We start from the raw sequence: 25,022 nt of genomic DNA, 5'->3' as shown, positions 1-25,022 counted from the left end.
TAATCACATTCATTAAATCATAACCTTTCCAACAATATCTTACATGAGTCACCTTGCATAAAGTATATCTTAGTTATGCCACATTTTTATCATAACCATATTTCTATGAAGAATATGGGGTGTAACATCACCCACTCCAGCCTCAGTGTCCTCCACAGTTCAAGATACACATGCAGAAAGGGAGTGGGGGTGAGGGAGAGAGAGATTAATAAACTGAGATGGAGGAACTGTAAAGAACCATAAACTTTCCATTTCATCCTCTCCACGCCTAATCTGTGGCTTCACACTGGGATCTTCTTCCATCAATGTATCTTTAACTGATTAACAATGATAGGAAAATGTATGCGTGCGCCACCTAGATACCAGTACCTGGAATTTCTTCCAGGATGAGTTCATAATTCCTACCTAAAAATAGTTCTAGCAGAAGTGCTTCTACACCCATTAGTGATTGTAGAATTTACCCTTTCCTGCCTGTAGGTTAAATCACAGAAAACCTAATTAAAAACAGAATTACACACTGGTGTCAGGAATACACCACAGAGCACAGAATGATCTTCCTTCACAACTACATCTAAAAATTCAAGAACCAGATGCAGGTGGATTCTTTAAACATAAAAATGTAAGCACTTTTTAATACCTTGAATTCTCATTAAAAAAAACAAAATTGGTTCATTTCACCAAAATGAACTATGATCATCATCATAGTAGCATGCCCCTGACTCAAGCTTTGGCACTCCCTGCCCCCATACATTGTTTAAAAATCTTTTTGGTAGCAATCACACCATCACATACTACAATAAGGATGAATCTCCCAGTTGAACAAACATGGAAAGTTAGCAAGCATACAACAAGATAGGTCTGCATATCCCCATATAACATTGGTTCTGTTATCCAAATTCCCGAGCCCTCAGACTTTCCTTAGGCTTTGTCTACACTGGCAACTGAACGACAAAACTTTTATCTTTCACAGGTGTTTCCACCCCGCCCCGCCCGAAAGACACAAGTTTTGCCATGACAAGTGCCAGTGTGAACAGCGCTTTGTCAACGCAAACGCCGCTCGTTGTAGGTGGAAGTTTTTTGTCAGCAGGAGACCCAACAAACAGCAGATACAGCTGTGTTGCCACAGCCCTGCCGGTAAAAGTTACGCAGTGTGTCGCTAAAAGCTGCATAGTGTAGACAAAGCCATCGTTTAAGAATTCGAAGCAGGTAATCATTTCAATACACAACCAACACCTAACAATTTTGAAAGCCACACTGCTAGCCTTCGGAGAAGTTTCCTATGGATTTGTGCCAGAAATGCGTCATTTCTTTTACACCATTTAGGTGAGTTTGCCAAAACCAAAAACAAGCTGTTAGACAACTTTGACCTTGAGGGAAAGCGTCTAGACTTCCCACTCACCCACCTCAGTCTGCACAGACGAAAGGCCACAAATAAAACCAAAGTTTTTGGATTTACAGCTCAAAACTGTGCATCTAAATACATAAACAGAACTGAGGTATTGGGTGTGAGCAGGAGGTACTCACCGTTTCTGAAAAAAAATCAATCCACTTTTATTTAGGTGCCTAGATTTAAACATTCAGGTTTGAAAGTTTTAGCCAGAGCATTCAGTAGAATGAGAAAAGGAGTACTTGTGGCACCTTAGAGACTAACAAATTTATTTGAGCATAAGCTTTCGTGAGCTACCACTGAGTTCATCAGATGCATTTGATGAAGTGAGCTGTAGCTAACGAAAGCTTATGCTCAAATAAATGTTAGTCTCTAAGGTGCCACAAGTACTCCTTTTCCTTTTGCGAATACAAACTAACATGGCTGCTACTCTGAAACCAGTAGAATGAGAGAATCTCCCACTTTTGTCAGCACTGTTGAGAAAGTTTAAGAAAAAAATTCCATGGCAATGTACTCTTTGGCCCTTCAGCCAAGACTTCACACAAGGAAAACAGATATACTGGTTAGTTGGGCAAAGTAAACACAAACCCTCTAAAATGGACAGAGCAACGCATTTTGCCAAAGCCAAACCACTAAGATTTTCAGCCACAACTGGGCTAGCTAAATTCTACCTGATGGCCTGACGAAAAGTCCTCCATTTATCATCATTATTAATCCCTTTAAAACATCAAGTCTTTAGCAGCCAATTCATCAAAGGGGCTAGTGCAAAGGAGATGGATTATGGCTGTAAAGTGCTAACAGAGGTGAACTCCCCTCTGTCATAAAGCTGACAGATAGCTCCTCAGCCAGCTACCCCACCACTCCTGGTGTAGTGGGCATGCCACAGCGGAGCTCTGCTACACCATGCCTATCCTTCACTGGAATAAGTTAGAGTAGCCCCCAGCCTGCTCTGACTTCTGCCAGGGCCAAACTCATGCAGAAAACCTGATGTGGTTCCTGGACAGCTTCTCAGGATGATCAAGCTGTAGGTCGGAAGAATATCTGTGCTGAATTTTCAAAAGTTCCATCCTGTCAATTAAAATGCTCACAACCAACATACATCTGACACCACCTCCAAAAAAAAGCTCAAGATGACATGACTTGATGTTCCTGATATTTCTGAGCATTGTTTTAATATTGATTTTTAACCCTTCTAGCCTTTCATATAGCAGCCAACAAAAAGAGCACAAACCCAGATTTTAAAAAAGTCCTTTGCATGACTGCTTTAAAGGACTTTTGAGTATCCCTGCAGTGATGATTTTATATTATTTATTTTAGTACTTTCACAAAGCTCCTACTAAGCTATTTAATAAATTCTGCTGAAACATTTAGCTATTCTAGGCAAGTGGAAATAAGTGTCGCCCATCAAAAATAAGATGTTTTAGCTCTTGAATATGAGTGAACCTTACCTGAAGGTTTTCAGAAACTAGGCCCTCTCTGAAACTATTCAGCTGATTAAGGAGCTAGCTAGATCTCACCACTGCCCTGTTGCTGCAGCATTCAGGGGCTGGTCCTGACACCCGGAGCTCCTGTTCTGACACCCACAACCCTCATTCTGCGATAACGTGGCCTGCTGGGCCCTTCTCTGTTCCATTATTCTGTGAACCGGATGCTTTAGAAATAGGTTTGCCATATTATGATCAACACTTATGTTCCAAGTGCACATATAGTCTAGATCAGTTTGCTGAATGGGTGGGTGTCTGAAATGTGCTTTTAAATAAGGAATGTGGTTCAAGGCTATTGAGAAATTAAGCAGCAAAGAGGTATTTAAATTTGGCAACCAGTGGAGGACCATATTGGTCTGATATATTTTACTACCCTATTCACTGCTGCTGACCTGTAGCACAATCCAGATTAATTGATTACATGTAACATTAAGAACATTTCAACTACTCTGAGCTGCATGTTACCAAGCAGTGTTTGTAACCAAAATGGAAAGAGAAAACTTTACAAATGCCTATGTAGCAGGGCTTGTCAGACTGATAAGTAATTCTTCTTGGAGGGATATTCTGGCATTAAATGTCAGTAAGATACTCTATTTACTGAATAACTGAGCTGTCAATATAAACTCCTTAACATTTCAGAGATTGTATTATTTAATAATAATTTATCCCACCTTTGGCTTTTAAAATATAGCCTATATCACTTGCCTACTGTGAAGAAAAGTATAGCTACTAGGATTGTTCCTTAAGATAAAAAGATAATGCAAAGAAACAAAAAATAGCTAAACTCCAATGGGAATGTTTTTGACAGAACACACAAAGAGAATAGCACAAATGAATAATTACAATTTCGGCTATGGATATCAGACAGTTGAGAGAAGAGTCTCCTACTGGATGGCATTTTGCTGCCATCCCAATAAGACAAAAAAGGAATTATCAGCACTCATCACTAGACAACTTAAGGGAGCTGTCAAGGTTCCTTCCCCACTCTGAACGCTAGGGTACAGATGTGGGGACCTGCATGAAAAACCTCCTAAGCTTATCTTTACCAGCTTAGGTCAAAACTTCCCCAAGGTACAAAATATTCCACCCTTTGTCCTTGGATTGGCCGCTACCACCACCAAACAAATACTGGTTACTGGGGAAGAGCTGTTTGGAAACGTCTTTCCCCCCAAAATACTTCCCAAAACCTTGCACCCCACTTCCTGGACAAGGTTTGGTAAAAAGCCTCACCAATTTGCCTAGGTGACTACAGACCCAGACCCTTGGATCTTAAGAACAATGAACAATCCTCCCAACACTTGCACCCCCCCTTTCCTGGGAAATGTTGGATAAAAAGCCTCACCAATTTGCATAGGTGACCACAGACCCAAACCCTTGGATCTGAGAACAATGAAAAAGCATTCAATTTTCTTACAAGAAGACTTAATAGAAATAGAAGTAAATAGAAGTAAAGAAATCACCTCTGTAAAATCCGGATGGTAGATACCTTACAGGGTAATTAGATTCAAAACATAGAGAACCCCTCTAGGCAAAACCTTAAGTTACAAAAAAGATACACAGACAGAAATAGTTATTCTATTCAGCACAATTCTTTTCTCAGCCATTTAAAGAAATCATAATCTAACACGTACCTAGCTAGATTACTTACTAAAAGTTCTAAGACTCCATTCCTGGTCTATCCCCGGCAGAAACAGCATATAGACAGACAGACCCTTTGTTTCTCTCCCTCCTCCCAGCTTTTGAAAGTATCTTGTCTCCTCATTGGTCATTTTGGTCAGGTGCCAGCGAGGTTACCTTTAGCTTCTTAACCCTTTACAGGTGAGAGGAGTTTTTCCTCTGGCCAGGAGGGATTTCAAAGGGGTTTACCCTTCCCTTTATATTTATGACAGGAGCAATATCCTTGATCAGCTGTTCAAACCTGGCAGTTATCAAAAGTGGTTACCATCCAACAATTGTTACATGGGCTACAAAATAGACGTTGTTATTCTGCAGCTGACAGGGAAGTCCACATCCTAACCACATATACCATAAGATAACCTGACCCTTCAACAAGGGTAAGGACTAAGCCTAATTCCAATTTTACATTGGTGTAAATGCAAATCAATCAGATTTATTATGCACGTGGCGACTAAGCTCTTCTGGAGTGAGAGAATAAGTATCTACAACAAGGTTGAGGAACAAGAGGCAGAGTTTATTATTGCCTTTCTACTCCCCCTAACCTTAACACATGTGCACAGTGCCTGATAGGTGGCTCCAGCCAACACTAGGGCCACATCTACACTACCACTCATGTCGGCAAAACTTATGTCGCTCGGGGGGTTCACACCCCTGAGCGACATAAGTTTTGCCGACATAAGTGATAACCTGCACAGTGCTATGTTGGCAGGAGAGCTTCTCCCGCCAGTGTAGCTACCGTTACTCATTGGGAGTGGTTTATGGCAATGGGATAGAGCTCTCCCGTCAACATAATTAGAGTGGTTACACAAGGGATCTTACAGCACCGCAGTTGCATCAGTACAGCTGTGCCCCTGTAAGTTCTCTAAGGTAGACGTAGCCTAGGTGGGTCTTCCAAGCCCATTCCTTTCTTGTATGTCAAATAGAAAATTTTAAAACAAAACAGATTTTCAAACTCATGTCCCTTTAAATCAAAGCAAACAGTATATTGAGACAGAAGGAACAGCACATTCACCTGTAGCACAGTCAATCATTCACATCATTAGGACACTGAATGTACGTTATGGCTTGTTGTAATAGTTATCAAAGACAAAGTAGCACCCTATACACACACACACACACTAGGGAGTTCTACTTTGTCTTTGATAACTATTACATGAATAACTCTGTAGATTCTATTTACTACCTTTCTGAAAACCACCCTGATCCAAAACATTTTAAAATAAAGGCACAAACTTACTACTACTTTACTTTTCAACCTCAACTCTTACCCATGACAATGGCTACTATTTTATGTCTTTTACTATGCAATGTTATGAAGAAGCCTGACTACTGCCAACTTCCCCTTTTGATTAAATACTTTGATATGCAATATGCTTACATTGATATTACCTCCAAAAAGTGTGTGTGTGGGGGGGTGTTAGAACTTAAGGTAATTGTTATTGTGGGGTTCTCTAAGGCGTAACATTTTATATTACATGAGGTATGTAAATTAGGTAACTTGGCTACAGTTATTTTAAGAACAATGCCCTTTTTTTATTATTTTATGTAGTCTAATTTTAAACATTTTATACATTTTTATAAGGGAGCTGGAGTATGTTTTCTAACTCACTAGCACCAACATGTTCTCTTTCAATGTCTGGACACATTGTGGTTCTGATAGGTGACGTAACTGATTCCATTAAAGCATTCACTGAAATTTCTCAAGCATCTTATTTTACATTCACATGTGACATGCAGTTATACAGTAGCCAGCCAAGTTTGTGGCAATTTAATGTTAAACACTGGACATTTTTCTCAAGAACAACTTTCCATTGCTCAGCCACAAGGATCCTAAGAGTCAGTTCTAAGATGACATGATCCCTGGCCAACTCTATTCGCTGACTTAGTGATAAGGCAAAACCAAGTTCTGCTTTTTTGGATGTCTGCCATTCTTCCTCTGCTCTGTCTGATAGACCAACACCCACCCTACCGCAGGCATTTTCTGTTTGTGCCAGCATTTCCTCTTTCAGTGACAGCCTGCCTAAAAAGGGAAAATAAAAACAAGTATAGGGGATTACTAGCTAGACAATTCAAACCAAGGAATCTTGAATTTAGTTGCTATAAAGCTGGTCCATCTGAAATCCACCCTGGATTTTGCCTGGTACTTTTTAGGTCACCAGGAATGTATCAATGACCTACCCAATAAATGACTTGAGTTACAATAAAATTTTAGGAAGACAACATGTCTAATAAAGGTGCAGGGAAATTTGGAGATGAGCGAGTAAACGGAGGAGACTGAACAATAATATATCATATACATCAAACTGCCTACATTAAAACAAAACCAAAACATATGCCTTTCCCCATGATTTAAAATTGGCTAAACATGAAGCAAAGAACTCCCTGAAAATTTTTACTGCGCTAGCTAACTCAAATAGCAAATTTTCAAGTTGGCTTCAGGACGACGAGCAAGCAGATTGGGAGAGAAATTAAAGGCATCACAGAAGTTTGTGAAATGTTTCTGAGCAGCCTTCCAGAGATAAAACAAGAGATAGATGGTTCTTTCCATCCTATGACTTGCTCTCAATTTTGTAAAATGCACCTTGTGTGTTCTGTTGGAGCATATACACTTTTAAACACACTAAAAACAAAAAAGTTAGCAATAAGAACTACAGGACCATCTCCCAAAAGCTAACCACTCCTTAAACCAGACCCTCAGAGAAACCCTAACTATACAGATGTGCCTTACAGCATACTCTGAAGGTCAAACTCTCACTTCCAAAACCAGCAGGGGGAAGAGAATTCCTCACTGGAGAGTCTTCTAAATTGTGAGCCTCAGCTGCTCTCAACAGCAGCCAGAATATAACCCAGAAAATGTTTTGTAGATCTCAACCAAAACTTGAATTGCACTCAAAGCTATCCAGCAGCCAGTGCACACTCAGGAGAACAGAGATCAGATACTGCATGTGAGAAATTCTGCTAAGTGGAAAGCGGTATTGTGCAGTTTCTTCAGTTGGAGTCCCAAGTAGAGCTCAATGCAAGACACACATGGAGATGAGAGAGGAATTGGTAACTATGGGGAGGGTCAAATGTGTGAGAAAATATCACAAATTCTATCAAACGAAAGTGGAAAACTTACTGGTTTTATATCAAAAGAAAGCCAAGAATACCAAGGGTTCCATAGGATTGCAAATTGTGTTAACAAAAGGTGGCCATATCTGCTCAAACACCGGCTCAGATACTGTAGTGTAGAGAGCCTCATACCTCCTCTACATTTTATTTGTCTGTCTGTGAAAGCCTTCTAGGTGACTCTCAAAATTGCTTAAATGGAACAATGCCAAAAAACTTTGGAGAATAATAAAAAAGTCAACATTTATTGTTACCGGCCAATGGAAACTGCAGAGCCCGTGCTCAGGGTGGGGCAGGCGCAGCGCACAGAGCCGCCTAGCCACACCTCTGCCTGGGAACAGCAGGGACAGGTCAATGCTTGTGAGGATCCACCCGAGGTGAGCGCCCCCTGGATCTGGCACTCCAAAACCCCTCTCATGCCCCAACCTCCTGCCCTGAGCCCTCTCCCACACCTAAACTCCCTCCCTCTTAGTTAACCAGAATTCTTCACTTACCAGCACCCCCCATTCCCCCAGCATGTCGGATAAAAAGAGCTTTCACTGTATTTTAAGTTACTTATAAACTCCCCAAAAATACCTTTGAAGCTGAAATTTCTCTTGCTTAGTCTTAATCAAAAGTGAATATTTTTAGAAAGTCTTATAAAATCTATGTGGCTGTTTGAGTTACACCCCATTGGTTCTCACCTTTTCCATATCATGACCCAATATTAGAACCAAAAAATGTTTCAGGGCCCCCCCCATCTAGCCATAGTGACCAAGAGAGTGATCATGATCCCCAGAGTAGGAACCCAGGAGTTATACAAATGTGAATTAAAAGTTCTTTCCTGTTAAAAAGCATCTGTAAAGCCTCTTCCACCCTCTGAAAACAACTGCTTTGATAGAAGATCCAAAATTTGGCACATACCTAATTCAGAATGACAACTAGTATTTTTGCCTTGTTTACAAAAATCTGGTGTTGATGTTTTTAAATTTTCATAAAGTCATTTCATATTGAGCGTGGGAAAAGTGTTCCTTCCATTTCCAGAAACAAAAATCATGCAATGCTCTGAATGTTCCTAAGCTGTTGACCTTTGAAAGATCCCAAAGTATAATTTATTTGATTGTGCAATCATTAATAGGGGACGTGTTTCTAAAAGACTTCATATTCAACTGAGGACACCACTCTAACTATTGTATATACCAAGTTTATATACCTACAGTAGTGCATATGTTTTTTAGGCAGGGTAGACTGTTCCTCACACTTTCCATTCCACGCTCACCCTGTTTCACTTTTCAGTTTGTTACCTGTGTGATGGCTTATAAAAATTAAGTCAATGGCACAAAACCAAAACAAATCAGATATGAAAGTGCTTCCTGGTAGTCTCAAAATGGTTTGGGCCCCACTCCTACAAACACTTACACATCTGAATTTATTGGCACTATTCAATTGTGAAGTTATCTATTTATGCTAAAGTTAATCATAGCACTAGGAATAAGTGCTCGCAAGGCCACAGTCAATCAGCCTGTTCCGAGAAATGTCCTAGGCTTATTGATTCTCTGGTAATAGTGGTGGGATTATATCTCATAGTTTCTAAAACGTTCTGCCTAATGATCAAGTGGTAGATTATGCTCTACAAGAGATCTGGGTTTCATTCCTGCTTCTATTATCTCAGCTTTATGCTAGCTGCCAGAACTTCCAAAAATCAGGCCAGTTATTTAGGCACATAAATACAGACTTGGATGCCACAAGATAGGCGCTTCTTGTAGTTGTGGCCAAGATTGTGAAGCTGATACGAGTCCTTTTGACTCTGCCCCCTTTCGTATTAGAATAAGATTTCATGTCATGTGTTCAGACATGAGACTATGCAATATACAATTATACAATTACTAAGAACTACATTTAAAAAAAAGTTCAGGACTCAAAGTTTAACAAATCTACTAACTACAGAAAATACCAAAGATCAGTGGGCCACACCCACTGGGGTCCAAGGACATCACCTTGGTGGGAAGTTTAGCATGTTCTCTTTGCTCCTTGGAGATTGCAGACCAGTTATAGTGCTATTCTTGGCCTCTACTGAGAGCACCTCACTCACCATCTTTTGTAACAGTCTTATTTAAAGTGCTGTTCTTCCATCACTGTTGTAAATCCACATCTCCAAGAGGCTGTAGCTAATTTGACGGAAGAATTCTTCCATCAACCTAACAGTGTTTACACTGTGGCTTAGGTCAGCTTAACTACATTGCACAGGACATGAAACTTTTCACAGCCCTGAGCAACGTAGATAAGCCAAACTAACTTTATAATGTACGCCAGTCCTTACTCTCTTTCCCTATAATCCTACACTGATAATGCTGTACACTGGGATAGTACTGCTCATGTTTTTCAGACCTCTCATACAAAAATCCTATATTTTCATAAGAGATTCTGCCCTCACCCTCATTTATAGATACCAGTTCGATTCTTGTGATGAAGTTATGCAGCAGTTTTCTGCACAAAATGCAATAGAGCAGCTAGCTTATGCACATGTAGCCTTGCATTTTCTTTGGAATTTCTATTATTCTTCAGTCAATTAGGGATGTTGTATAGCTAAGGATTTTTTTAAATATTTAAATGTTTGGAGGCACTCTTCAAAAGGAAGAAATGTTCATTTATCCCTCACTTTATCTTGCATTGAAACATGGTTAACATATGCACCTTTGGCGTAAGGCCAACAAGGGATTAGTCTCTCTCAGGTATTGCTGAGGCACCTACCTTGGTGGTATCTGAATGTCATTAACTCACCTGAAAGCAAGCAAAGGTGACATGTAAATGAAATGAAATGCAAGACCATTAAGCTAAAACCAATGCAAGACGACACTGCTTAGGCCACTTTGAGCTTACAATACAAAACATCTTGCTCTCCCTTCATAGTAGTCATCTCACAAACCACCTGGAAGTATCTGCTGAGTTAAGTCTGCATAAGTCTATTAACCTTATAGAAGTTTTCTTTTAGTGAATGGGAAATCAAGACCATTGCAGCCACCAAGGCTCAGTGCACTGTCACACAATGTAATGCCTCATATTTGGAAGTTACTCAAAGTCTCTACCCTGAAGACCAGTGCTAGACACTGAGTGAGATGCTATGGGAGACCCATAATGTATTGGTACAGCAATGGTTATAAGGCAAACTGTGCATAGACTTAGCCCTGGTCTACACTAGGAGTTTAGGTCGAATTTAGCATCGTTAAATAGATGTAAACCTGCACCCATCCACACGATGAAGCCCTTTTTCTCGACTTAAAGGGCTCTTAAAAATCGATTTCCTTAATCCACCTCTGACAAGTGGATTAGCGCTTAAATCGGCCTTGCCGGGTCGAATTTGGGGTACTGTGGATGCAATTAGACAGTATTGGCCTCCGGGAGCTACCCCAGAGTGCTCTATTGTGACCGCTCTGGACAGAACTCTCAACTCAGATGCACTGACCAGGTAGACAGGAAAAGGCCCGCAAACTTTTGAATTTCAATTTCCTGTTTGCATGGTCACCTGCAGCTTGCCACGCTGGCCAGAGCTCATCAGCAGAGGTGACCATGCAGAGCTCATCAGCAGAGGTGACCATGATGGAGTCCCAGAATCACAAAAGAGCTCCAGCATGGACCGAACGGGAGGTACGGGATCTGATCGCTGTATGGGGAGAGGAATCCATGCTATCAGAACTCCGTTCCAGTTTTCGAAATGCCAAAACCTTTGTCAAAATCTCCCAGGGCATGAAGGACAGAGGCCATAATAGGGACCCGAAGCAATGCCACATGAAACTGAAGGAGCTGAGGCAAGCCTACCAGAAAACCAGAGAGGTGAACGGCCGCTCCGGGTCAGAGCCCCAAACATGCCGCTTCTATGATGAGCTGCATGCCATTTTAGGGGGTGCAGCCACCACTACCCCAGCCATGTTGTTTGACTCCTTCAATGGAAATGGAGGCAACACAGAAGCAGGTTTTGGGGACGAGGAGGATGACGATGATGATGAAGTTGTAGATAGCTCACAGCAAGCAAGAGGAGAAACTGGTTTTCCCCGACAGCCAGGAACTGTTTCTCACCCTGGACCTGGAGGCAGTCCCCCCCAGACCCACCCAAGGCTGCCTCCCGGACCCGCCAGGCGGAGAAGGGACCTCTGGTGAGTGTACCTTTTAAAATACTATACATGGTTTAAAAGCAAGCATGTGAAATGATTACTTTGCCCTGGCATTTGCCGCTCTCCTGGATGTACTCCCAAAGCCTTTGCAAAAGGTTTCTGGGGAGGGCAGCCTTATTCCATCCACCATGGTAGGACACTTTACCACTCCAGGCCAGTAGCATGTGCTCGGGAATCATTGTAGAACAAAGCATTGCAGTGTATGTTTGCTGGCATTCAAACAATATCCGTTCTTTAGCTCTCTGTGTTATCCTCAGGAGAGTGATATCATTCATGGTCACCTGGTTGAAATAGGGTGCTTTTCTTAAGGGGACATTCAGAGGTGCCTGTTCTTGCTGGGCTGTTTGCCTGTGGCTGAACAGAAATGTTCCCTGCTGTTAGCCGGATGAGGGGCTAGCCACATGGTGGGGGGAGGCAAAATGCAACCTTGGAACGAAAGCACATGTGCTGCGTATGTAATGTTAACAGCAAGGTTTACCGTGAAAGAGTGTAGCCATTGTTCTAGAAAATGTGTTTTTAAATACCACTGCCTCTTTTTTTTTTCTCCACCAGCTGCATGTGTTTCAATGATCACAGGATCTTCTCCTTCCCAGAGGCTAGTGAAGATTAGAAGGCGAAAAAAACGCACTCGTGATTAAATGTTCTCTGAGCTCATGGTGTCCTCCCACACTGACATAGCACAGACGAATGCGTGGAGGCAGACAATGTCAGAGTGCAGGAAAGCACAATATGACCGGGAGGAGAGGTGGCGGGCTGAAGAGAGGGCTGAAGCTCAAATGTGGCAGCAGCATGATGAGAGGAGGCAGGATTCAATGCTGAGGCTGCTGGAGGATCAAACAAATATGCTCCAGCGTATGGTTGAGCTGCAGGAAAGGCAGCAGGAGCACAGACCGCCGCTACAGCCCCTGTGTAACCAACCGCTCTCCTCCCCAAGTTCCATAGCCTCCTCACCCAGACGCCCAAGAATGCGGTGGGGGGGCCTCCGGCCACCCCACCCCAGAGGACTACCCAAGCAACAGAAGGCTGGCATTCAATAAGTTTTAAACTTTTAAAGTGCTGTGTGGCCTTGTCCTTCCCTCCTCCACCACCCCTCCTGGTACTTCTCTCCTCCACCACCCCTCCTGGGCTACCTTGGTAGTTATCCCCCTATTTGTGTGATGAATGAATAAAGAATGCATGAATGTAAAGCAAAAATGACTTTATTGCCTCTGCAAGCGGTGATCGAAGGGAGGAGGGGAGGGTGGTTAGCTTACAGGGAAGTAGAGTGAACCAAGGGGCGGGGGGTTTCATCATGGAGAAACAAACAGAACTTTCACACCGTAGCCTGGCCAGTCATGAAACTGGTTTTCAAAGCTTCTCTGATGCGCACCGCGCCCTCCTGTGCTCTTCTAACCGCCCTGGTGTCTGGCTGTGCGAAACCAGCAGCCAGGCAATTTGCCTCAACCTCCCACCCCACCATAAACGTCTCCCCCTTACTTGCACAGATATTATGGAGCGCACAGCAAGCAGTAATAACAGTGGGAATATTGGTTTTGCTGAGGTCTAAGCGAGTCAGTAAACTGCGCCAGCGTGCTTTTAAATGTCCAAATGCACATTCTACCACCATTCTGCACTTGCTCAGCCTGTAGTTAAACAGCTCCTGACTACTGTCCAGGCTGCCTGTGTATGGCTTCATGAGCCATGGCATTAAGGGGTAGGCTGGGTCCCCAAGGATACATATAGGCATTTCAACGTCCCCAACAATTATTTTCTGGTCTGGGAATAAAGTCCCTTCTTGCAGCTTTTGAAACAGACCAGAGTTCCTGAAGATGCGACCGTCATGTACCTTTCCCGGCCATCCCACGCTGATATCGGTGAAACATCCCTTGTGATCCACCAGTGCTTGCAGCACCATTGAAAAGTACCCCTTGCGGTTTATGTACTCGCCGGCTTGGTGCTCCGGTGCCAAGATAGGGATACGGATTCCGTCTATGGCCCCACCACAGTTAGGGAATCCCATTGCAGCAGAGCCTTCCACTATGACCTGCACATTTCCCAGGGTCACTACCCTTGATATCAGCAGATCTTTGATTGCGTTGGCTACTTGCATCACAGCAGCCCCCACAGTAGATTTGCCCACTCCAAATTGATTCCCGACTGACCGGTAGCTGTCTGGCGTTGCAAGCTTCCACAGGGCTATTGCCACTCGCTTCTCAACTGTGAAGGCTGCTCTCATCTTGGTATTATTGCGCCTCAGGGCAGGGGAAAGCAAGTCACAAAGTTCCATGAAAGTGCCCTTACGCACGCGAAAGTTTCGCAGCCACTGGGAATTGTCCCAGACCTGCAACACTATGCGGTCCCACCAGTCTGTGCTTGTTTCCCGAGCCCAGAATTGGCATTGTACCACATGAACCTGCCCCATTAGCACCATGATGCCCACATTGCCAGGGCCCGTGCTTTGAGAGAAGTCTGTGTCTATGTCCTCATCATTCATGTCACCGCGCTGACGTCGCCTACTCGCCCGGTATCGCTTTGCCAGGTTCCGGTGCTGCATATACTGCTGGATAATGCGCGTGGTGTTTAATGTGCTCCTAATTGCCCAAGTGATCTGAGCGGGCTCCATGCTTGCCGTGGTATGGCGTCTGCACAGAAAAAAGGCGCGGAACGATTGTCCACCATTGCCCTGACAGAGCGAGGGGCGACTGACGACATGGCTTACAGGGTTGGCTTACAGCGAATTAAAATCAACAAAGGGGGTGGCTTTGAGAGAAACTGAATGGCCCCCTCAAGGATAGAACTCAAAACTGGGTTTAGCAAGCCGTTGATTTCACAGAGGGAAGGAGGGAGGGAAGGAGGGAGGAGAAAATGAATCTGGTCTGTTTCTTGTTTTGAGCCACTTCATCTATCTTTATACATCTTGCTGGCAGCAGACTGTGCAGTACGACCGCTAGCCATCGTCAACACCCGGGTGCTCGGCAGAAGACGGTGCACTATGATGACTAGCCAGCATCTTCTGCTGGCTGGAGGTCAAAAGACAGTGCACTGCCGGTAGGACTGATTCGCCACGAGACGAAACTTAAAAGGGAAATGACCTGGCTGCGTCACTCCCATGTTTGCCCAGGCACCCGATTAAAAGAGCACCCAGGACTATGTCAATGACGGCTACCAGTCATACTGCACTGTCTGCTGCTAAAAGGCAATAAACTGCTGCTGTGTAGCAATGCAGTACCACGTCTGCCAGCACCCAAGAGACATACGGTGACTGTTAGCTGAGCGGGCTCCATGCTTGCCATGGTATGGCATCTGCACAGGTAACTCAAGAAAAAAGGCGCAAAACGATTGTCTGCCCTTGCTTTCACGGAGGGAGGGAGGGAACGGGGGCCTGACGATATGTACCCAGAACCACCTGCGGCAATGTTTTAGCCCCATCAGGCACTGGGATTTCTACCCAGAATTCAAATGGGTGGCGGAGACTGCAGGAATTGGGGGATAGCCACCCACAGTGCAATGCTCCAGAAGTCAACGGTTGCCTCGGTACTGTGGACACACTCCGCCGACTACATGCACTTAGAGCACTTGTGTGGGGACACACACAATCAACTGTATAAAACCACTTTCTACAAAACCGACTTCTATAAATTCGACCTAATTTCATAGTGTAAACATACCCTTACAGAAAAGACCCTGCCAAAACCAGCATTACCATCAGATGGGCTAAACCACTGAAAGACAAGAAACAGACCAAACCATTTCATGTGATCCATGTCCTCTCAATGGTTTCTTTCCTTCTTGCTAATATCTTACACCTTGTCTGTGTTATAGAATTAATGTTACTGACATTAAGAACACAACAAAACGTTAGTGAAATTATTGATCAGAAGAACCAACAAGTACTGTAAAGAACCAACAGTTCTATGAGTGAATTTTTTTCAAAAATATGTTTATTAAAATGTGCTGGTTAAACAAATGTGACTGTCTCTAATCTGTTTTTTGAAGTTATGCAGAACAGCACTGACCTATTTGAAGAACTACTACTCTTTAGAGAAATGCAATCTATACCTATATCTATAGCACTGATATTTTCTCAAGTCTTGAATAGACATTCTCTAAACAATGCTGATTGGCTGTTTGCTCCAATCTCAACCTCTTCACCTCAACCTCACACTTTATTAGCCCTTCTTCCTCCCCTGCTCTCTCACTTCCCCTGTCCTGTCTTTGTTTAGCTTATCCCTGCCTAACAAAAACTATCCAAAAATATATAAGAAAAATAACGGAACTAACAATGTTTGCCACCACCACACTGCTCACTCTGCTTGTGTGTTACATCCCTTTCTCCTATGCTACATCCGTTTAGTTTATTTAGATTGCAATCTATTGTCTGTATTTGTACAGTGCCTAGCACAATGGGCCCCTTCTCAGCTGGTGGTAGGAACTACCTTAATAAACATTACTAATAATCGATCAGCTGTTAACTGACTACACAGTGTTACAATACCTACAATGCAGAAGAACTGTGATTCTCAGCAGTCTAACTCAAGATTTTAAAACCATCACAATATTTTCAACATTATATGTTAGCATTGTTTCATGAGATGCATACAAGCTATTTGAGATATTGGACTTTATTCACAACATTCTTATTACTCTCTCACACACCAACCAATTCTGACATGAAGGTGGCCTGCCAATATTTCGCAAATCACTGAAGTTATATGAAAAAATTACTTTACGAAATGTGTAAACTGAAATTGGAAGCAGCTTTTAGAGAATATAAAGCATAGTTTTCCAGTTCACCAACTTCAGACAGTAGATATTAAAAAAAAAATTATATCTGAGTTATTGATTCTAGTCTGACCTGTATTATCTGTTCAATACAGATTGAACAGAACAGTACTAGGTACATTAGACTATCAATTCTAGTGTACTTAATGAAAAAGACAGTAAACAGAATACTGGTTTGTTTTTCAAACATCCAATATTATGGTGCAGCAGTAATGTTTCAAAACACCAGTGATCTCAGCAGCGTTAAGGAAAAATAACTTCCCAAATGCACGGAATGTGTGACAGTCAGATGCACTGATCTATTGGTACGAAAGCATATGAGGCCACTGTTAAGGTTTTGCATTAAGTACAGGGTTGATTAAGTGAGGTATGTACTGCTTTTGTGTATCTATTGGAATGCATTAAAGTCTTATGGCGTGTTGAAGTATGTTATCAACTGTGCTGCAGGCAATACGAAGGTGGAAGAGATTCACAAGTCTTCCCCTTAAATTCTTATTTCCATACTTAAGGTTTTTGAGTGCCTGAGATGTGCCTTGACAACCTTAATTTTCAATAAACATGGTTTTCTAACACTGTAGTCTGCCACAAATGCATTTGTTCTATAAAAGGAAAAGCTACAAATCCCACTTTTTTCAGTGGTATAGGCATATAATTTTAGCCCTGATATTTCACAAGCTGAAGAAGCTTAAAATTATCACCTGTTTTCCTGTCTAGGTGGGCTTTATTCCAGTATTTTATAAAACAAGTCCTGGACCAATACATTAATATTTGAATTCAGTATGGTAAATTTTTCAATGCTTGTCTTTTGCTTCACAGGCAATTTTCATTAATAGTTAAATTTTACTTGTGTGCTGGCACCTGCCCAAAGCATCATTTTACTTATTTGGATAAGAAATCACAAGAATGATCAATTCAAGAAAAAAGTTTAAATCTCTTTAAATCAATTTTTGAATAAAGCAAAAACTGATTTTACTAACAGAAGTTTATTTCTGAAGGAGGAAAAAATGGCTAATTGTAATCCATGTGAGTTTTCATTCAAACAGGAAGCTTCCAAGAAGCTCTGTTTTCCTGCACAGCTAACAGCACTAATTATATGTACTGCAGGACACAGAGCCAAGTCTACAAGCAAATACAGGGAGTCTCATGACGACTTAAGGTATGTCTATACTACAATTAAAAACCAGCAGCTGACCCACGCAAGCTGACTCGGGTTCTTTCTACAAAGCTGTTTAACTGCGGTGTAGACGTTCAGGATAGGGCTGAATCATGGGCTCTAGAATCCTATGAGGTGGGAGGGTGCCAGAGCTCCAGCTCCAGCCTGAATGTCTACACCGCAATTAAACAGCCCCTAGCTCGAGCCCCGTGAACTTGAGTCAGCTGACACAGGCCATCCGCGGGTATCTAACTGCAGTGTAGACTTACTGTTAGGCACACCCTTAACTTCATACACTGCAAGAAGTTCCACTGACTTCAGTTATACTACTCACAGTGCATAAGTCTTTGCAGGATCGGGGTCTTCACCTACTCTCACTCATTCCATTCCCATATCCTAAGAAAGGACGGCAGTCTTACCCATAACTACTATATACACGAAGAAAAGGAGTACTAGTGGGTTAGTCTCTAAGGTGCCAGTAGTACTCCTTTTCTTTTTGCGAATACAGACTAATACGGCTGCTACTCTGAAACCTACTATATACAAGCTCATCCATTTGAAAAGAACATTTACTAACTCATAGTATTTCACTAATATGGGAAATACCAACATTTCTGGACAGAGAAACCAAGAGGCAGGCAGTGGATCAATAAACCTGTGAGAGATGACAGACATACAAGTAGATGTGTTCTACATAAATCGACAAAACACGAATAGCCATTCGGATTTTTTTTTTTAAATGCTTCTCAGTTGTGAACAGCGATAATCATTTCAGCCAAACTTAAAATTTGGAGTGCAACATTTAAAGAAAAAAAGAAGTGTAAGGTGGCTATTGTTCGCTGATGAAGAACTGGCGTTTGTGTCCTGGTAGAGCCCACCAAATTCACTGGGATTCCACACAGGCACAAGATTCCACCTACACAGATCCCTTTCCAAGACTGTGGCCCAACTATAAACAAAACATCTGGTATTCTCTCATTTCTTAGCTGCAGTTAAGTTGACCTTAAACAAGGCCTCCGGACATTAAGTATATATTTATTATTTTTATTTTGGTAAAGGCATTAATCCAGAATGGTTTAAGTAAATCCTGAATTAAATTTTGTAGCATCAAATTTGAAGTTAAAACTAACAAGCATTCCTATTACTACTAGCAGAGAGAAGGGAATTGAGGATAAGTGCAAAGCAGCTTCATAAGGCCCTTTCCACTTTACAACTTTGTGTGCATAAGAAAGTTGTGCCAATTTAACTAAAATCAGTAAAAAAACTGATTTAGTTAAATCAATACAACCTTTCTATCAGTATAACTGCATATACACTGGGAATTGCGCTGATTCCACTAAATCAGTTTTTCTATTTTAAAATCAATCAGTGCAAAAACTGAGTGTAGCAATCACAGAGTTTAAGGACAGAAGGGGCCATTAGATCATTTAATTTGACTGGAGCAAAAGGTAGCTTGAATAGTCAGTTTAAAACAGGTTTATTTCTATTTAGCTTAAATTGGTAAGGAATCTTGACCTGCTGCCCACAAACCGGGTAGAATTGGTGGGGGAAGCAAAAGTGGATGGGAATCTGGGAGGCAGTGACCATGAGTTGGTTGAGTTCAGGATCCTGACGCAGGGAAGAAAGGTAAGCAGCAGGATACGGACCCTGGACTTCAGGAAAGCAGACTTCGACTCCCTCAGGGAACAGATGGCCAGGATCCCCTGGGGGACTAACATGAAGGGGAAGGGAGTCCAGGAGAGCTGGCTGTATTTCAAGGAATCCCTGTTGAGGTTACAGGGACAAACCATCCCGATGAGTTGAAAGAATAGTAAACATGGCAGGCGACCAGCTTGGCTTAATGGTGAAATCCTAGCGGATCTTAAACATAAAAAAGAAGCTTACAAGAAGTGGAAAGTTGGACATATGACCAGGGAAGAGTATAAAAATATTGCTCGGGCATGTAGGAAAGATATCAGGAGGGCCAAATCGCACCTGGAGCTGCAGCTAGCAAGAGATGTCAAGAGTAACAAGAAGGGTTTCTTCAGGTATGTTGGCAACAAGAAGAAAGCCAAGGAAAGTGTGGGCCCCTTACTGAATGAGGGAGGCAACCTAGTGACAGAGGATGTGGAAAAAGCTAATGTACTCAATGCTTTTTTTGCCTCTGTCTTCACTAACAAGGTCAGCTCCCAGACTGCTGCGCTGGGCATCACAAAATGGGGAAGAGATGGCCAGCCCTCTGTGGAGATAGAGGTGGTTAGGGACTATTTAGAAAAGCTGGACGTGCACAAGTCCATGGGGCCTGACGAGTTGCATCCGAGAGTGCTGAAGGAATTGGCGGCTGTGATTGCAGAGCCCTTGGCCATTATCTTTGAAAACTCATGGCGAACGGGGGAAGTCCCGGATGACTGGAAAAAGGCTAATGTAGTGCCAATCTTTAAAAAAGGGAAGGAGGAGGATCCTGGGAACTACAGGCCAGTCAGCCTCACCTCAGTCCCTGGAAAAATCATGGAGCAGGTCCTCAAAGAATCAATCCTGAAGCACTTACATGAGAGGAAAGTGATCAGGAACAGTCAGCATGGATTCACCAAGGGAAGGTCATGCCTGACTAATCTAATCGCCTTTTATGATGAGATTACTGGTTCTGTGGATGAAGGGAAAGCAGTGGATGTATTGTTTCTTGACTTTAGCAAAGCTTTTGACACGGTCTCCCACAGTATTCTTGTCAGCAAGTTAAGGAAGTATGGGCTGGATGAATGCACTATAAGGTGGGTAGAAAGCTGGCTAGATTGTCGGGCTCAACGGGTAGTGATCAATGGCTCCATGTCTAGTTGGCAGCCGGTGTCAAGTGGAGTGCCCCAGGGGTCAGTCCTGGGGCCGGTTTTGTTCAATATCTTCATAAATGATCTGGAGGATGGTGTGGATTGCACTCTCAACAAATTTGCGGATGATACTAAACTGGGAGGAGTGGTAGATACGCTGGAGGGGAGGGATAGGATACAGAAGGACCTAGACAAATTGGAGGATTGGGCCAAAAGAAATCTGATGAGGTTCAATAAGGATGAGTGCAGGGTCCTACACTTAGGATGGAAGAATCCAATGCACCGCTACAGACTAGAGACAGAATGGCTAGGCAGCAGTTCTGCGGAAAAGGACCTAGGGGTGACAGTGGACGAGAAGCTGGATATGAGTCAACAGTGTGCCCTTGTTGCCAAGAAGGCCAATGGCATTTTGGGATGTATAAGTAGGGGCATAGCGAGCAGATCGAGGGACGTGATCGTTCCCCTCTATTCGACACTGGTGAGGCCTCATCTGGAGTACTGTGTCCAGTTTTGGGCCCCACACTACAAGAAGGATGTGGATAAATTGGAGAGAGTCCAGCGAAGGGCAACAAAAATGATTAGGGGTCTAGAGCACATGACTTATGAAGAGAGGCTGAGGGAGCTGGGATTGTTTAGTCTGCAGAAGAGAAGAATGAGGGGGGATTTGATAGCTGCTTTCAACTACCTGAAAGGGGGTTCCAAAGAGGATGGCTCTAGACTGTTCTCAATGGTAGCAGATGACAGAACGAGGAGTAATGGTCTCAAGTTGCAATGGGGGAGGTTTAGATTGGATATTAGGAAAAACTTTTTCACTAAGAGGGTGGTGAAACACTGGAATGCGTTACCTAGGGAGGTGGTAGAATCTCCTTCCTTAGAGGTTTTTAAGGTCAGGCTTGACAAAGCCCTGGCTGGGATGATTTAACTGGGAATTGGTCCTGCTTCGAGCAGGGGGTTGGACTAGATGACCTTCTGGGGTCCCTTCCAACCCTGATATTCTATGATTCTATGAATCTATTTAAACTACAACAAAATAAAACAAATCAAAAGAGGTAAGGTACCAAAAAGTGACAGTGACAAAGTTTAGAAAGGGAGATTTCAGTAAGATGAGGCAGCTAGTCAGGAAGGCCATAAAGGCTAAAGAACAGGAAGTGGCAGCTTTAGATGTGGCTTGTAGCTCACGAAAGCTTATGCTCAAATAAATTGGTTAGTCTCTAAGGTGCCACAAGTACTCCTTTTCTTTTTGTGAATACAGACTAACATGGCTGCTACTCTGAAAAGAAAAACAACAGAATCTCATACTACTCAACAAAAAAAGAACCAGGAAGGCAAGAAGGACATCAATGTAACTAAATGGCAATGTAATCTGAGTCAAACAGATCCTTCAGAATCTGAAAATTAACCCTAGTGAAGCCAATAAACAGGAACATAAATCACAGTAAGCAAAATGTAAAAGAAATTAGAATTGCTAAAATAAATTTCAGAGAACAAATACCTAACGGTATAAAAAAACAAGAGATTGAGTATGTCAGAAGCAAGAAGTCTCCAAAATAATCAATCCATGGGATCACCAAGGATCCGATGAAGTGAGCTGTAGCTCACGAAAGCTCATGCTCAAATAAATTGGTTAGTCTCTAAGGTGCCACAAGTGCTTTTCTTTTTGCGAATACAGACTAACACGGCTGTTACTCTGAAACAAGGTTAAAATTAAGTAAGATAAAGACATTGATGAGAAGTTAAAGCATAGCTTAAGCTAAACCAAAATAAGCCACATTTACGCTGATGTTAGTGTGTCCACACAGCCTTTTACACATGTTTAACTAAATTAGGTTTATTGTTTTTAAAATCACACCTTTTGTTAAACCAATGCATCTTTTCTTTATAGACAAACTCATGTAGTTTACCACTTTCCCTGACCAGTGTAGATGAGGATTTCTCGCCTCAACTCCCACAAAAACATCTTATATTACATGGTTTGACTTGCACAGTTCTCAAAAGATTTCCTGACAAATTCAGGCAAAGTGTGCTACCAGTATTGCAAACAGTATATAGAGGGAAAAAAAACTATACATGCTTTGTGGTAAACTGATGCGTTCCTGATGAAGCCATAACCATCCAGACCTGATTTTAGTTTCTTTATGTTCACTCACAGACTCCCATATACAGTTACAAAAAAAACCTGTAAATTAAAAAACAGGCAATTGGTTCATTTCATAGTTTCCTTTCCTAGAAGAGAAGTACTGGAGACTTGGACTCTTTCTTAAAGCTTGCGTCAACCAAATTTCCAGGAAAATTAGTTAAATGATTGCCTTGCTAAAAATAAAAGTATCACCACAGGTATGGGGTAACTGCACCTGTATCTCCCCCCACATGGTCCTCTCCAGGGGAGCCCAGTCAGGTCTCAGATTTCCAGCAGTCATCTTTCTCTGGGCAGGGACCCTTCCACTTCAAAATCCCCACCAAAACACACTGCCTGTGCACGGCTTTCTCTCCAAGGGCTATAAACAGTGTATTGCCAGTACTTACAAATTACCACCCAGCTATTAAGGAAGCATATTTATTCTTAGGGCAAAAGCATTACAGAGAAAGCATATACAAACAATAGGAGTTCCTATATGCATATTAAAAACATACCAGAGGTTACCGTCAGCTTTATGGGGCCCTGCTCTTGGACAGAAGGTCATGTTTGTTTGCTGGATCAGAAAAAGGCCCCACCCTGAGTCAGTATGAACCCAGCCTGTTATATCGAAAACCTTTTCTTTTTCTGTTGGTCTCTGGAAAAATCCAGCTTGAACCAGTATATGCATATTTCCCCAGGGGGTGTTGCCTCTGGAGGCATTTACAACTTAAGTGTCTCACCTTAATCATCCCCCACTGTTTTTGATTCCTAGGAGACTGGTGGTAAACTCCCTCCCCTCATTTGTTGCATATAACCCCTGGCCCACAGTGATACATAAACCTAATACAATATTTGCCCAAAGACAATGGGGTTGCAATATTTGTCACACAAAGTACCATTAAGATCAAGTGACAAAAGTCTGTCCGTGGCAGATGAGAGATTGTCGTCAGGAGAGGGAGAGAAGGAGACTGTTCAGTGTTTCTTAAATATTAAACATCATTTACTAACAGCACTCAACATGCCTATGGAAAGAAAAGACGCTTTATTTCCAGCAAGAAATAGTGCCATGGTCACAATGCTTTGTCACTGTTAATGGGACACCAAGTTAAAAATAGTCATTTAAAAACAAAATACTTAGATTTAGCAAATAAAATAACCTCAAGAAACACAGTAGACACTTATTTACAAATTATATTGACCCATTTTTACAAAGTAAGGTCCCGATTCTGCAACTGAATCCATGTGGACAGTCCCCCATGTTCCCCTCCTGGTGCCCAGTATCATATTAGAGCTCTGAAGGCAGCAAAGCTTTGAAGAGAGACGACCTCTCACAAGTGACCACTTTTGCTAACTCCTGTAAGTGGTCTTTCTTGGCAGGTTTCACTGTATAGCATTCCAATATTAGTATAATTGGGAGCCATAGCGTAGATGGGCCACTACTTTTTCATTTGTTCCAAGGGTTTATTGCAAGCGAAACGAAACTAAAACTCAGTGTATAGTTAGCAAAGAATACCTCAATAAAAAAACATTTCCTCAAAGAACTGGCTGCATTCAGTTGATTAATAGATAACCAAGCAGTAGTAACTTTTCAGTAATGCTTTGATTGAATTCTCACTAATAATTTTAGAAAAATCAAAGCTGAGTATAAGTAAAGTAAAATGATCTAGCTTGGTCCATTTCACAGAGAACATCTGATAAGATTTTACTCAGAATCTGATGTATGAAGCTTGACCTTGGGGAAAAAAGATTGTTAGGAACAAAATTTAGGAATCCACAGAGCATGCCTAATAGCATGCCTAATATTTTTGTGTGTGCTATAAAAGTGACAAAGGCCCAGGGGAGTTACCTTAAATCTCTATGGTTGTTTGATCTGATGAACCTGCACACAAAGTACATCTGTAATAAATCATTCTTAATTGCAATCCGTCGGTATAGAAACATGCCCTTTTTTCAGGTTGTACTACCATACAATCATTTATTTACATAGCTGTTCCTGGCAATCTAACTATATTTACATATAAACACATGCATGTGAAAGACTGTTGTGTTGTAACAGCTGCTGTGTTCCACCCCAAAGGTAGCTACTGTACTTACATATACAAACTAGGACACAAGCTACTTTTGGGGTGAAATATGACAGTTGACTGCAGTGATTCCGAAAAAGAAAACTGTACCCAAATACAAGAAGAAAATATAAGTAGACAATGTTATAAATTAATCAGTGAATTTAGCCAGAAAACCAGAACTAAAACTTCTAAAGGCTTTATGTTGTTTTTCCTATCCAGTAGTGATATTTCTATGATTTACACTTACTGTATATAAACCTTCATATATGAAATGGAAATTATACTATTCATAAATTCAGAAAGTTTTGGTAGCATTTTAAA

General features: G+C 42.0%; 1 protein-coding gene across 2 annotated transcripts in view; it reads right to left on the bottom strand.

The window, feature by feature from the left end:
• CD2AP (CD2 associated protein) overlaps positions 1 to 25,022 on the bottom strand; it is a 153,423-nt gene that overhangs the window by 125,305 nt on the left and 3,096 nt on the right. The window lies entirely within an intron of this gene.

Source organism: Natator depressus, chromosome 3, assembly GCF_965152275.1.
Source record: "Natator depressus isolate rNatDep1 chromosome 3, rNatDep2.hap1, whole genome shotgun sequence".
Taxonomy (NCBI): Eukaryota; Metazoa; Chordata; order Testudines; family Cheloniidae; genus Natator; species Natator depressus.
This window is presented reverse-complemented; position numbering and strand designations above follow the sequence as displayed.